This window comes from Musa acuminata, chromosome BXJ3-4 (genome assembly GCF_036884655.1).
Source record: "Musa acuminata AAA Group cultivar baxijiao chromosome BXJ3-4, Cavendish_Baxijiao_AAA, whole genome shotgun sequence".
Classification (NCBI taxonomy): domain Eukaryota; kingdom Viridiplantae; phylum Streptophyta; class Magnoliopsida; order Zingiberales; family Musaceae; genus Musa; species Musa acuminata.
Window position 1 is genome coordinate 12,002,501 of NC_088352.1, and position 16,899 is coordinate 12,019,399.

Consider the following 16,899-nt stretch of genomic DNA (forward strand, 5'->3'; position numbering starts at 1 on the left):
GTGAGCATATAATATTTTGTCCCTTCCGGATATCTTATTACTTTCTTTGTAGTCCTTTAGTGTTCCCAATATATACCCAATATTTTAACTGTAAAAATTGATATCTTTTCTAACACATACTTGAGCATAGACTTCCAACTACGCATATACAAAGAATATCTTCTTTATCAGATTCTTTTCAAGTCATTTTCAAGTATTTACTATTGATTAAAAATTTGCTTTTATGATTGACTGAATAAAGCTGTATATTAAAATCTTTTCAAGACTCAATTGATATATCCTTTCTAAGACAATCTTCATAATCATTGAGGTATATCCTTGAATTACTCAATGTTAATAATATAAGATGTCTCATTCATATCAACCATCTTAAAACTCTTAGTAACAAATTTCTTGATTTAGTATAATAAATCAAGATCACTATTAGTAAGCTAAAATATTATCCATATATAAGACCAATAAACTTGCTCCCATTAATATAAATATTGATTAATAGTATTTATCTTAAATCTAAAATAATGATATCAAGAACCTTTATATATCATTACCTTGAAGTTTTTTAAGGTCATAAATGGATTTTTGAATTTGCATATCAAACTTTATATTTCTTTCATTTTATTTGTAAATCATTTAGAGTAACCCATATAAAGCTAGATCTTTTAAAAATATTTTTATATCATTATGATATAATTTAAACTCATAATGAATCACTAATGTCATGATGATTCTTAACGAGTTCATTAAAAATCTCGTTATGGTCGATACATTCCTTATGAGTAAAACTTTTAACCATAAGTTTGACTATTATATCGTTCGATATTGTCGTTTGAGCCACATTTATATAATAGACTCTTTTACAATTATTGGATAATTCGATAAATTTATCAGACACCATTCTGGTTATTGATTTTAACTCTTCTTTTATTGCATCATATTACTTTTTAGAATCATTACTTTTCATGACCCGTGACAAAAATAAGGGAACCATTCTGATTCCTATATCATAATATAATTCTTGTTGATATACAACATAATAACCATAAATGACATGATTCCTTCCCATTTGAGATATTCTCAAAGTTATCAATTATGGTTGTTCTACAAGACTATTAACAGTGATATCAATATAATGTGGGACTTTAATAATGTTCTTTTGTTATTCACTTTTATCAAATCATTTAATGATTTGAGTAACAATAATCTCTCAAATAATAAAGGAGTATTAACTTGTATCTCCTTTATATCAAAATTAAATTTCGAGATTTTCACTCTCACTGATTTGCTATTTTATAGGAATCTTATGTTACCATATTTAATTGTCCTCATACTATGATTAGAGCAATAAGATATGTACCCCTTTTAAACTTTTCTGAATAGATAATAAAATATTCAAAAATAATTATTAAATCTAATTTTCTTTTATGTGAGTTGAAGATCCTTATCTCCATAAGACAATCTCAAATATATAAATATCTTAAGTTCAGTTTCCTATCATTTCATAACTTGAAAGAAGTCATGTAATTTACTTACCAGGAATACCATTCAAGATATACATAGTTGTCCTTGGAGCTTTTTCTCACATTGATTTGGGTACAAAAGATTAACTTATCATTGCTCTTAACCATATCTATAAGGTACGATGATATCTTTCAGCAATCATATTCTACTGTAACACATCTGATAAATCATATACCTTATTTTTCTAAGAATTTAGCAAAAGAATTGGGTTCATTATAAATAATATAAAATTTATCACTCTTGTCAGATATCATGATCTTGACTTTTCTATCTAATTGTCTATCAACTTCATTTATATATACTTCAAAAGTGTAAACGGTCATAGACTTTACATGAATTAGATATATATAATTATATCTCAATAAATTATTTATATGGTGATAAAATATCTCTTTTTAATGAGACAAAAGCATAGAGTGATAAACATAACCTCAAAGAGTTTATAAAACTATATTTCACTTCAATATTTAATTATAGGATCATTGTAAACTTATGATTCATATTAATCCCACCTAGACTATTATACATAATTCAAAGGTTAATTTTATTGAATCACAGTAAGTTTACAACCACCAAAAGGGAAATAATATTATAACAATTCTAGGTAAAGAACTTAAATTCCCAGAATTATAAAAACATAACATGGATTTTCAAGATTTATCAAATTGAATCATTTTTAGATATAAGCGATAAATACAAACTAATATCGCTTTCACTTTACGATGATTCTCTACATTGATAAATATCTCATTCTCTTTTGGTTTTATCTCTCTTCATTTTTTTTATTTTAATAAAAATATCTATTATTGGTAACATATGACGAAGCATTAAATTAATCCATCAATAATATCTGTAATATTTGATTTGAACCATACAAAGGTTATAATTATACATATATTTCTTCTTCACGTAACTTTATTTGCTACAAAAGTAATACTTTATTGTGAAGATATTCGTTTATAAATTTATATAGCAATTATGAACTGAGGTGAACTTACGCTTCATCCTTATTTTAATGTTACCTACTCCTTGAGTAGTACTCAAAATATTATGAGTCTTGAGCTTACATGACACGGGAGTGTCTAATTTACTACAATCTGATTATATGAGCCTTGATTATGATCTAGTATCTTTTTCAGCCAATAATGATGCCTCATAATCTTTATCTCAGCACACTCTAATATGACAGCTTATCAGCATATTCTCTACACAAAGTTAAAGCTGTTTCAAGGTGCTTTTCTTCAAGACAAAGGAATGCATTAAAGGAGTTGGTTGGCAGCTGTGAACATTTCTTCATTACCAATGAGTGCATTAAAATAGTTGGTTAGTAGCTGTAAACACTTAATTTCGAAATTTCCTATGCATGAAGGGTTGTTTCATGCACTAGTATTTATTTTGGTATTTAGGACTTAGAAAGGACTTTTAGAAAACGAAGGATATTGGCAGAAGCTCTCTTGGAGTGCTCTTGTGAACTCTGTATCTCTTGGAAGTGTCCTTGAGTGGTGAGTCTTTTGCTTTCAGTTCTGTATCCTTGCTTATTATCATTAGGGTGGTGATCTTCTGTATCCCTTTTGATTTTTAAACTTGGTGGTGAACTATTTTACGTTTTACCGAAGTTTCTTCAAGAGTTCGTTCATTACCTTCTATGACATTTTCTATCTAGACAACTGTTCAATCGGTGTTCTTTCAAAATCCATTCTGCAATTTTACCCTTCCCGGTATCAGTTTGGTATCATAGCTAAAGGCTAGAGATCATGGCAAGGCGGAATGGAAAAGGTGTAGTTGGTGAAGGTAGCGACCATGGAGATGACGCTGAGTCGTTGAGGCTACAGCTACAAAAATTGCTGCGTAGCCTACAAGAAAAAAATGAAATAATCGACGAACTTCAAAGTAGACACAACCAGCATGAAAATGATGCTCGAGAGTTTACTTCTGATGATGAAACACCTCATCTTCCAAGGGAGTCAAGAAGCTATCGGAGAAGAAATGAAGTCAAAGACGAGTGGCAGAATAAATATAATCCCAGATTTGATATTCCCGAATTTGAAGGTAAAATAAATGTTGATGACTTTATCGATTGGCTTAATATAGTAGAAAGAATTTTCGATTTTCATGAACCACCAGAACAAAGGAAGGTCAAACTTGTGGCACTCAAACTCAAGTGGAATGCATCTTTTTGGTGGGAAAATATGAAGAAACAAAGAGAACATGAGGGGAAGAGTAAGATCGTTACATGGGAGAAAATGAAAAGGGAGCTAAAGAGAAAATATTTACCTGATAATTATAGACAAGAGATCTTTCTCAAAATACATGATTTCAAGCAAAAAGATCTTAGTGTAGAGGAGTACACTGCAGAATTTGATAATTTGATGTTAAAAGGAGAGCTTGTGAAACCGGAAGAGCAAACAATTGCAAGATACTTAGGAGGTCTGAAGTATGAGATTTCTAAAGTTGTTCAGCTACAGTCATATTGGTCTTTAAATGATGTGAGCAAGCTGGCATTAAAAGTTGAAAAGCAACAGAAGTTTGAAAAGAGTTTTCGGTATGGCTCAAAAGAAGGCTACACAAAAGGAGGAAGTTCCAAGCCTACTGTCCAAAGCAAGGTGATATCGAAGGTGCAAGAAAAGGGTGAAGAGTCTGCTGGCAACAAAAAAATACCTAATTCTTCTACCCCAAGTGGCCGAAAATGCTTCAAATGTCATGGTTTTGGGCATATTGCTTCGGATTGTCCAAATAGGAGGATTGTAACTTTGGTTGAAGATCATAGTGATGGAGGCGAAGATGAAGCTGACGACGAACCAAAATACGATGATGATGAGGAAGAGATTACTTATGCTGATCATGGTTTGTCTATTGTATTGCAACGTAGTTTACAAGTGTCATATGTGGCCGACGATGAAAGTTGGGTGAGAAAAAATGTGTTTCACACTAAATGCACTTCTCTTGGCAAGGTGTGCTTGGTGATCATCGACAGTGGCAGTTTTGAGAACGTGGTTTCTTTGGAGATGGTGCAAAAGCTGAAGTTGGATACGATCTCTCATCCACATCCATACCAATTATGTTAGTTGCAAAAAGGAAATGACATCAAGGTAACTAAAAGATGTTTAGTTTCATTTTCTATTGGCAAGTATTATAAAGATAAAGTGTGGTGCGATGTTGCCCCTATGGATGCTTGTCATTTACTATTGGGAAGACCTTGGCATTATGATAGAAGAGTGTTGTATGATGGTTATAAACATACTTATTCTTTTAAAGTGAATGAAAAGAAGATTATCTTAGCTCCATTACAACCTTCCGAAATCAGTGCGCCAAAGAAGGAAGTTAGTGCTTTTATTTCTTATAGAGAATGCAGATATGAATTGGACAAGGGCGGTCATGTTTTGGCCCTAATGGTAGTAGAGGAGAACGAACAACATAAGGAGACACCGAAAATCATGCAACCAATCCTAGAAGAATTTCAAGATGTTATACCGGAAGAGATTCCACATGGCCTTCCACCCTTGAGAGATATCCAGCATCACATTGATCTTATTCCTGGGGCTGTTCTACCTAATAAGGCAGCATATAGAATGAGTCCCAAGGAGCATGAAGAACTTCAAAGGCAAGTTGATGAATTGGTTAAAAAAGGGTTAATCCGGGAGAGCATGAGTCCTTGTGCGATTCCTGCTTTGTTAGTGCCTAAGAAGGATGGTTCTTGGAGAATGTGTGTGGACAGTCGCACCATCAACAAAATCACAGTGGACTATCGCTTTCCTATTCCAAGTTTAGATGATTTACTTGATCAATTGTGTGGTGCTTATATTTTCTCTAAAATTGATTTGAGGAGTGGCTATCACCAAATAAGAATGAGGCCCGGAGATGAGTGGAAAACAGCGTTTAAAACTAGAGAAGGCTTATATGAATGGTTGGTTATGCCATTTGGACTATCTAATGCTCCTAGCAAATTCATGAGATTTATGAATCACATACTTAAGCCATGCATTGGAATATTTGTTGTAGTTTATTTTGACGATATATTGGTGTACAGCAAGAGTGAAGAGGATCATATGAGTCATCTGAAAGAGATCTTTCTTATTTTGAGGCAGCAAAAACTTTATGCTAATCTAAAGAAATGTGATTTCTTTACTTCTAGTGTGGTGTTTTTGGGGTATGTTGTTTCAAAAGATGGAATCATGATGGATCAAAGCAAGGTTGAAGCTATTCTCAATTGGCCAACACCTGCTTCATTACATGATGTGAGGAGTTTCCATGGCTTAACATCTTTTTATAGAAGATTCATCAAGAGTTTCAGCTCTATTGTCGCTCCAATTATCGAATGTCTGAAATGTGATAAATTCAAATGGACTAATGAGGCTAATGATGCTTTTGAGCTTTTGAAAAGAAAGGTTACTGAAGCTCCTATCTTAGTTCTACCAAATTTTGACAATGTGTTTGAAGTTGAATGTGATGCATCTAATGTGGGAATTGGTGCTGTTTTGAGTCAAGACGGAAAGCCCATTGCATTTTTTAGTGAAAAGCTGAATGATACGAGAAAGAAATACTCTACTTATGATAAGGAGTTTTATGCGATTTATCGAGCTTTGTCTCATTGGAGTCAATATCTTCTCGCCAAGCCATTTGTTCTATATTCTGATCACGAGGTATTAAAGTTCATTAATCATCAGCACAAGCTAAACAAGAGGCATGCAGCTTGGGTGGAGTTCTTACAATCTTACAACTTTACAATCAAGCACAAATCTGGTGTTCAAAATGTAGTTGCAGACGCATTGAGCAGAAAGCATTCTTTATTATCAGCAATGGAAGTCAAAGTGGTTGGATTTGACACATTCAAAGATCTATATGAGAATGATGTGGATTTTGGCTCGATATGGCAGAATTGCAAATCATGTTCCTGTCAACAATTTTCGATCTTTGATGGTTTTCTTTTTCGAGCTAATGCTTTATGTGTTCCATCTTGTTCTTTGAGACAAGTAATTCTAGCTGAAGCTCATGGTGGTGTTTTGGGAGGACATTTCGGCAGGGACAAGACTCTAGCTCTTGTTCAATCAAATTTCTACTGGCCTAAAATGTTCAGAGATGTGGATAGACATGTGAAGCAATGCCGATTGTGTCATTTGGCAAAAACAAGAAGTCAAAATTCTGGTTTGTACACTCCATTGCAAGTGCCAAATGCTCCATGGGAGGATGTGAGTCTTGATTTCGTCTTAGGACTGCCAAAAACTCAAAAGAACAAGGATTCTATCATGGTTGTTGTTGACAGATTTTCAAAAATGTCTCACTTTGTTCCATGCAATAAATCAAATGATGCATCTCATATTGCTGATTTATATTTTAAGGAGATTGTTAAATTGCATGGTATTCCAAGAACTATGGTGTCTGATCGAGATTCAAAATTTGTTAGTCATTTTTGGAGAACTCTTTGGAGGAAGCTGGGTACTTCTTTGAATTTCAGCAGCTCGCATCATCCACAAACCGATGGGCAAACTGAGGTAACAAACCGAAGCTTGGGAAATTTGCTTAGAAGCTATGTTGGCAAGAATATTAAGCAATGGGATGTCATTCTTCCACAAATTGAGTTTGCCTACAATCGTTCTATGCATCATAGTATTGGTAAGAGTCCTTTTGAGGTAGTTTATGGTGCTAATCCTGCTGGTCCTTTGGACTTAATCCCTCATTCTACAACAAAGCAATTTAGTGGAGATGCTGATGAAAGAGCTAAGCAGATAAAGAAGCTACATGAGGGTGTGAAAGCAACCATTGAGAAACAAAATGAGAGGTACATGCAAGCTGCTAACAAACACAGAAAACTTGTAGAGTTTAATGCAGGTGATTTGGTCTGGATTCATCTAAGGAAGGAGAGGTTTCCGCCGGGAAAATTTGGAAAATTGAAACCAAAGGCTGATGGTCCATTCAAGGTGCTTAAGAGAATTGGTCGAAATGCTTATGAGATAGAGCTACCTGAAGATTACGGAGTATCCCCAACATTTAATGTGGCTGATTTGAGTCCTTTTTATAATCATGTTGATGAATCAAATGAAGATTTGAGGACAAGTTTCATTCAACCGGGGGAGATTGACACGGGAGTGTCTAATTTACTACAATCTGATTATATGAGCCTTGATTATGATCTAGTATCTTTTTCAGCCAATAATGATGCCTCATAATCTTTATCTCAGTACACTATAATATGACAGCTCATCAGCATATTCTTTGCACAAAGTTAAAGCTGTTTCAAGGTGCTTTTCTTTAAGACAAAGGAATGCATTAAAGGAGTTGGTTGGCAGCTGTGAACATTTCTTCATTACCAATGAGTGCATTAAAATAGTTGGTTAGTAGCTGTAAACACTTAATTTCGAAATTTCCTATGCATGAAGGGTTGTTTAATGCACTAGTATTTATTTTGGTGTTTAGGACTTAGAAAGAACTTTTAGAAAACGAAGGATATTGGCAGAAGCTCTCTTGGAGTGCTCTTGTGAACTCTGTATCTCTTGGAAGTGTCCTTGAGTGGTGAGTCTTTTGCTTTCAGTTCTGTATCCTTGCTTATTATCATTAGGGTGGTGATCTTCTGTATCCCTTTTGATTTTTAAACTTGGTGGTGAACTATTTTACGTTTTACCAAAGTTTCTTCAAGAGTTCGTTCATTACCTTCTGTGACATTTTCTATCTGGACAACTGTTCAATCGGTGTTCTTTCAAAATCCATTCTGAAATTTTACCCTTCCCGGTATCATTACAGCTTTATCATTTATTTTGAGGATATAATCTTAAATTCCTTAAATACTATCATAGTAAGGTATCAACTAATGACTTATCAGATAATTTAAATTGATCCTTAGATATTCTTATGCGCTAGTTGTAAACTATACTTAAGTATAAGTATAATAAAATTGAGTATTTCATACCTTTCTTGATCAGTCACCTCAATTATTTATTTCACAGAACTTTCAGTAGTTCTGTTCAATTAATCTGATCAAGGTCTCACTCACTCAATACAACTTGTATGTGCTCAAGCCATTTATTTCAGAAAGTAAAAGGACATTTACAGAAACACAATAAAGGAAGTGCCATAGTAATAATATAACATTAATGCTTTGAGTTTACAAAATATAAAACTCTTGATATCATCTATATTTCATCTTTGGGTGAAATATTGATATATATAGTGTTCACTTAAAATCACTTATGGAGGACTGATACCATCCTTGTGAAATATTATTGTTACCTTTGGGTATACAATCCTAAATTGTAAGAATATCCAAAACAGTATCATCCTACCCCATCACATAATTATTTGAAATAGATTCTCCTTTAGGATTATCTAAATCTCATAATTATATGTGCTATCGTGAATATTATTTTATTTAATATCATTTAGGATGAATTCCATAATGTATTTTATAGATTATTGGTTCAGGTCACTTTGGTGGCTATAGGACCAATACAAAAAGATAAAATACAGTCTAAAATATCCCATAAATGACATAAACTTTATTATAATTCATATCCCATAAGCTTATCATCCCAGGCTATTTTGGTAGCTATCGGTCAGATAAAACTTAGGAAGATAAATCACAAATAATATTCACTAAATTTCTTTATCTTGATTCATACTATCATTATGAATATTATTTTTATTTAATATTATTTAGGACTAATTTCATAATGTATTTTATAAATTACCGGTCCATGTCACTTTGGTGGCTGTAGGACCAATACAAAAATATAAAATACAATCTAAAATGTCCTATAAATGATAAGACCTTTATTGTAATTTATATCGCAAAAGTTTATCATCCAAGGCCACTTTGGCAGCTACAAGTCAGATAAAACTTAAGAAGATGAATTACAAATAATATTAATCAAATTTCTTTAATTTATGCTAAGTAGTTCAATAATAGAATAACAACCATAATAATTATTGAACATTAATGCTAAGTAGTTTAATAATAGAATAATAACCATAATAATTATTCAACATTAATACTAAATAGTTTAATAATAGAATAATAACTATAATAATTATTGAACATTAATGCTAAGTAGTTCAAACAACCATAATAATTATTGAACATTAATGCCAAGCAATTCAAGAATAACCATAATAATTATTAAACATTAATGCTAAGTAGTTTAATAATTAATAACCATAATAATTATTGAACTTTAATGAAAACTCATATGATAATCATGATAACATATAAATCATGTCTTCATTGCCTTTCGATAAACATTATTTCATAATTTCAAATATATACATATGAATAACTAAATAAATATTTAAAAATAATAATTAGATTTTATTTACACATGTATAATCAATAATTCATATGAGAAAACTATAAAGTAAACCATAATTTATATTTTTTTAATCAAACTTTAAATCCAATAAAATAACCAAAAAATAACCATGATTAAATTCAATCATAATAATAAATCATATTTATCAATTTTATAATTGAGAATATAAACCAAATTTCTCAATTTCATAATGATAAAACTGTAAATATTTGATAGGATATAAACTGAAATTAAGAAATTCACAAAGGGTAGAACTGTAATTTGATAAAAATAGACTCGATCGTAAAACTGTAAATATGTTGATATAACATAAACTGGAATTACGAAATTTGCAAAGGGCAGAATCATAATTTTGTAAAACCTTAGCCTCGAGGTCAAAATCGTAATTATGCCAAAAACCCTAATCTGCCTTGCCGCCGCCACCTGTGGACGCTACTCGCGCGTGGCTGTTGCGACGCTGTGTGCGGCGCTGCCATTGCTTGCGCGCGGCCGCTGCGGCCTTTCCTGCCTGCGGACGGTGTGCACGGCTAGCCGCGGCCGCTGCGGTTCCTGCCCGCGCTTGGCCGTCGCCTTGGCGCGATCGCTGTCGCTTCCCTCTTTCCACGGGGGCAGCGGCTGCCGCCATCTGCGGCCACCGCCCTTCCACGGGTTCACAGGCGATGTGGGATGCCCGTGGTGCCGCTGCCCGCGCGCAATCGTGATGCGCAACTGCGGGGTGGTACACGACCCTTTCTTCGACAACGATCAACAGAGATGATCGTCTCAATAACATCGATGATAGTAAACAATAAATTCATCGATCAAACATAAAATTATACATTGCTTATAATCAGTAATAGAGCAAATCATATAGAAAAAACAGATCAATAACATCCAATGAATCATTGTAAATAGCAATAATAGATCTAATATATTTGATCTCAAGAACTTAGCTCCGATACTAATTGTTAGCATAAAATCTGTAATCATGCTGTTTGTAATACGAAAAAAAATTTATGCCAAGATTGAAATCAAATAAATTGGATCTAACAATATTACGATGCGTACATTTCTTGTTGTTCAGAAGAATAAACCTTACCTGATCTACAAGCGCTCCATCTTTGGATCTGAAATATCAATCTACAAGGATCTGCAAAGAGAACTAGATCCTTCTCCTCTCTTCCTATCTTTTCACAGGACCACCTAGATTGATGGATTAGGGGATTAGGGGAGAGGGAGATTAAGAGAAAAACCTTAATCTCTCAATTGCGGTGATGCTACTCAGATGTTGCACTACTCAGATGCATACTTAACCCCTAGAGGTCCTGTCTATCAGATACCCCTTAGCCCCTAGAGGTCCTATCTATTTATAGACGAGAGCAGAGGGTCTAGGATAAGTTGTTTGGAGAGTTCCTCCCATCAAGGTTATCTTATAAGGAATTTTACTTTAATATGGACTTCTTTTATATTAGCCTCGTATCTATAATATATCTTACCTAATTAAATAGGACCCCCTCGGTGCGCTTGAGTGGATTCGGGTGAGAGGCGATCTACCCGGCGATTACCCGACAGTACGAGAACGTGCGGCCAAAGTGTCGGCGGGTCTGAAACGTAAAGGATAGTCTTCCCCGGCCAAGGCTGAGGAAACCCGCGGCGGTGATTTAGGGCCCTCGTCATTGTGGCCACAGCCAACGGCAATGCGCGGCAGCCGGGCACCTCCTTGAAAGGTGAGTCTCAGTGGACAAGTAGTCGGTAGTGCTGGAGCCGTCCACATAGGAGCCCGCTCTCAGACAATGACTTCATCGTTGTCTGACCCAACGCGCTCGACCGAGACAGAGGGGGTCACACATATAAACACTTCTTCTTCTTAAACCCCCTCCACGTCTTCTGCTAACTTGATCGTCGGAGGGGTCAGGTCGAGCCTCCCGACCCGACCTTTATGTAGGTGCGAAGCCGAGGGTCCCCGCTGGCCGCGCGGACGACGAGCCCCTGCCCGGGGGAGACGACGACCCTGTCCCAATCAGGCACCACCCCGACCTCCTCAGCGGGCTCGAGGAGCACCCCGAGGGAGATCCCCGTCTTCTATACTCGAACTGAGCCGCGTCGGCCCCGAGCCCACGGCTTAAAGTTGTTTCCCGCAACAGATTGACGCTAGAAGGAGGGCCCGGAATGTCGGGTAATCACCCGAGCGGCTCAGATGAGCCCGCGGTTGAGAGGTCACACCTGACCGAAGCCTCGGGGGAACACCCCCCGCACGGAGACCATCGTGACGAACTCCCCGCCACGACCTTCGAACGATACTGGCGAATATTCAACGACCCGGGCTTATCACCGCCCGACGGCGCCCCAACCGACTCAACGCCTGTGTCACCCGAGGCTTTTCAGGACCTCGCCCGTCAAGTCCAAGCTCTGATGGAAATGGTGCAAACCATTATCCCGCTCGTTTCTCATCCGACGCACCCGCCCGCGATCGAACCACTGTGACAATGCAAGGCACCCGTTCGGGCCCACGTAACACTACTAGAGTCCCCCACTTCGCCTCGGGTCTGACTAGCCCCACTCGGGGATCCAGCGATGGTAAACCCGAGTGGTCGCCCGGAACCCAAGGCACTCTCTTCGGACTCTCTGCGGGCCTAGTTGCGCTTCGTCAGTCAGCGACTCAACGAGGTCCAGAAAGAGGTTCGCAGGTCCAAGGGAGAGCTTGGGGAGGACCCACACCAAGGGTCTCCCTTCACGCCCGAGATACAGGATCTGACAGTCCCCCCGGGCTTCCAGCTTCCCTCTATAGACGCTTACCATGGCTCCACTGACCCAGCGGACCATGTGGCTACTTTTCGCGCCCAAATGGTGCTATACGGAACCTTTGATGCCCTGATGTGCAGAGCGTTTCCTACCACTCTAAGAGGACCGGCCCACGCGTGGTACGGCGGCTTGAAGCCCGGAACGATTGCTTCCTTCGGCCAGCTCACCAATGACTTCGAGCTCCACTTCGTAGCCTATGCACGGCCAAAACCTTTCGTGGCACTGCTCCTCGGACTCGAACAAAGGGAGGACGAGCCCCCCTCACATTTTGTGGATCGCTTTGCCGTGCAAATCCGAGGCTTGCCGAACACTCACCCCTCTCTGTTGGTGCAGACGTTTGTGATACACCTGCGACCTTCCAGATCCCTTTGGTCCCTCGCAGAGCGACCTCCCACTACGGTGCCAGAGATGCTCCAGCGGGCTAACCGATACATCGCGGCCGAGACGAGAAGGGACGACTTCCGACCGCGGGCTCCATAAGAGAGGCTAAGCACCTGCGGTGGCTACCCGATGTAGTCCCAGGAAAAGAAGTCTAAGCCCTGCCTCAGTCTCTTCCGAGCGAAGGTTCAGTATCTACCTGACTACCTCCCGGCTCACGGTTAGCCCCGGCTTAAACCCTTCTGAATCTACACAACTCAGCCGAAGACTGAGTGGTGTCCCTGAGTGGTGTCCCTCTGAGCTACACCTCTCGGCCATACGCCGCTGAGTTCACCTCAGAGCGGCCTGCCCGCCTGAGTGGTGTCCCTCGGCCGTAGCCTGCCTACGCCGAGCTTCTCGGCCATACAACGCCGAGTTCACCTCAGAGCGGCATGCCCGCCTGAGCGGTGTCCCTCGGTCGCAGCCTGCCTGCGCCAAGCTTCTCGGCCATACATCGTTGAGTTCACCTCAGAGCGGCCTGCTCGCCTGAGCAGTGTCCCTCGGCCGTAGCCTGCCTGCGCCGAGCTTCTCGGCCATACGCCGCCGAGTCCGCCTCAGAGCGGCCTGCCCACCTGAGCCGTGTCCCTCGGCCGCAGCCTGCCTGCACCGAGCTCCTCGGCCATACACTACCGAGTCCACCTCAACGCGGCCTGCCCGCCTGAGTTGTCTCTCGGCCTGAGCCACTTCCCTCGGCCATGCACTGTTCGACTCCACCTCACGCGGCCTGCTCGCCTATGTCATGCTACTCGGCCGCAAGGTACCCGAAACCACGCTTGCGCGGCCAGCCCGCTTGCGTCGTGCTCCTAGGCCCCATGCCTCGAGACATGCCTGCGCGGTTAGCCCGCCCCATCGTGCTCCTCGGCCCCATGCCTCGAGACACGCATGCGCGGCCAGCCCGCCTGCGTCGTGCTCCTCGACCGCATGATGCCCGAGACCACACCTGCACGGCCAGCCCGCATGCGTCGTGCTCCTCGGCTCCATGCTTCCAGAGACACACCTGCGTGGCCAGCGCGCCTGCGTCGTGCTCCTCGGCCCCATGCTCTCCGAGACACACCTACGCGGCCTGCCCGCCTGCGTCGTGCTCCTCGGCTCCATGCTTCCCATTGAGACACGCCTACGCGACCATCCCGCTTTCGTCGTGCACCTCGGCTCCATCCTTCCCGAAACACGCCTGCGCGGCCAGCCCACCTGCGTCGTGCTCCTCGGCTCCATGCTTCCCCCCGAGACACGCCTGCGCGGCCAGCTCGCTTTCATCATGCGCCTCGGCTCCATCCTTCCCGAAACACGCCTGCACGGCCTGCCCGCCTGCGTCGTGCTCCTCGATCGCATGATGCCCGAGACCACATCTACGCGGCCTGCCCGTCGGCGTCGTGCTCCTCGGCTCCACGCCCCCCGAGACCACACCTGCGCGACCAGCCCGTCTGCGTTGTGCTCCTCGGCTCCATGCTCCCCGAGACCACACCTGCGCGGCCTGCCCGCCGGCATCGTGCTCCTCGGCCGCATGATACCCAAGACCACACCTGCGCGGCCAGCCCGCCCGCGTTGTGCTCCTCGGCTCCATGCTCCCCGAGACCACACCTGCGTGGCCTGCCCGCCGGCGTCGTGCTCCTCGGCCACATGATGCCCGAGACCACACCTGCGCGACCTGCGTCGTGCTCCTTGGCCACATGCTCCCCGAGACACACCTGCGCGCCCAGCCCGCCTGCGTCGTGCTTCTCGGCTCCACGCCCCCCGAGACCACACCTGCGCGGCCAGCCAGTCTGCGTTGTGCTACTCGGCTCCACGCCCCCCGAGACACACTTGCGCGGCCTGGCTGCCTGCGTTGTGCTCCTCGACCGCATGCGGCCCCGAGACCACACCTGCGCGGCCAGCCCGCCTGCGTCGTGCTCCTCGGCTCCACGCCCCCCGAGACCACACCTGCGCGGCTAGCCCGCCTGCGTTGTGCTCCTGGGCTCCATGCTCCCGAAGACCACACCTGCACGGCCAGCCCGCCTGCGTCGTGCTCCTCGGCTCCATGTTCCCCGAGACCACCTCCCTCGGCGTGGCCTGCCTGCCCGAGATGTGCTCGACCTCATGTCGCCTGAGACTACTGCGGCACCAGAGGACAAAGCCATGCCTCGGACTCCCCCTATTGCAATAACCGATGCATAGCTTCTTCCGGAGGGGGAATATGATGAGAGTAATAATGGCGACATGACGCGCTACGCCATGACCGGACGACACTCTGCCCGAATGAAGGCAATAATGCCGACACGATGTGCGCTGAGATCACCCGCTCTCAGACAATGACTTCATCGTTATCTGACCCAACGTGCTCGACCGAGACAGAGGGGGTCACACATACAAACACTTTTTCTTCTAAAACCCCCTCCACGTCTTCTGCTAACTTGATCGTCGGAGGGGTCGGGTCGAGCCTCCCGACCCGACCTTTGTGCAGGTGCGAAGCCGAGGGTCCCCGTCGGCCGCGCGGACGACGAGCCCCTGCCCAGGGGAGACGACGACCCCGTCCCGATCGGACACCACCCTCGACCTCCTCAGCGGACTCGAGGAGTGCCCCCAGGGAGATCCCCATCTTCCGGACCCGAACCGAGCCGCATTGGTCCCGAGGCCACGGCTCAAAGTTGTTTCCCGCAATAGTTTCCACACGGGCGGCGTCACGGTCGAGGCGGAGGGCGAAGATATGCTCCGCGGTGGCGCTGGCGGCAAGTAAGGAGTCACGGTTGGTGAGGTGGACGTGGACGGGAGAGGGGACCGGGAGGGTCACCTCAGCTTCGTCTGCCGTGGCCATGGTTTCGATGGCGATGTCGTCCTCGGGAAGGAGGGGCGGGGGGCTTCTGAGGGGGTTGACGACAAGTGTTTGATACTTCACGGGCTTTGAAGTGCCATTAGCGGTAACGACGAGACGGTGGAGGAGGAGGAGGAGAAGAGGGTGGAATGTGGTCACCGCCATGAAGGAGAGACGAGAGAGCAGCTTAGTGGGGGAAGAAGAGTGCTAAGGGGCGGTGTTTATAAAGGAATTAGAGGAGGGGGGGCCATGGTCGTTGGTGGCCGACCACTTGGTCTTCTCGTCGCCATTGCCTCCTCCGCCTCCTCCTACGTGCCTATACATATCACTCTCAAAATAGTTCGAAGTTTGCGGACATGATTCATTTTTATTATTACCCCGGTTTGACTTGTTCATCATGCCACCAACTTAGGTCTAAACGATCGCTTAGTGTTTACAGGAGCCAAGTAAGCCGTGACACACTCATCGCCCACTGAAACCCGCTTTGCTAATGTTATATTTTCCATGTATATCAAATGCGATGGTCCATCGTGCTTTTGAGATTCGCGAAGAATATCCCGTTCCCCAGAATATGCTTACGTCCGTAACCATTTCGGTGGCCTCTCGTGATCCGACAGTGACAGGCTCTCTGCCACACCTACTCCCCGATTTATATCGCTGACCCGCAGTCAAACGAAACGGGCTCCACCTTAGCCATCGCGGCTGTTATGTACAGATCAGCTGTAAATGCCCCGCAAGATTCAGCTTTCGCGCACCCACGTAACACAGTTGGTCCCCACTTTTTGTGGAGAAGTAAGAGATTGGAAAAGCTGGATCCTGCAAGCAGTTGGACAGAAAATCCCATCCAATCTGTTGCCTCAACGGAGACGAACGTCAGCCGTCACGGATCGGACGGTTGTGATCGATAGCCTTGCTCGGGAGCTCCAAATCGCGGGTGGGTAGTTTCGTCATTCAGGTACCACAACCCGGGCCACCTCGTGCGGGCCAGTGTGCAACAGGAAGCCTGAATCTGCCAGCTGTCATCCACAAGGAGAGGAAGCGAGAGCGATGTCGGTGGGCTTTTCGTCGCTGGGTTAATAAAAGAAAGAGCTGAATAAGATT

At 42.7% G+C, this 16,899-nt stretch overlaps 1 pseudogene; it reads right to left on the reverse strand.

Annotated features, from left to right (window-relative positions):
* LOC135636347 (aspartyl protease family protein 2-like) overlaps nt 1–9,205 on the reverse strand; it is a 10,632-nt pseudogene extending 1,427 nt beyond the window's left edge.
* Between the last annotated feature and the right edge of the window lie 7,694 nt (nt 9,206–16,899).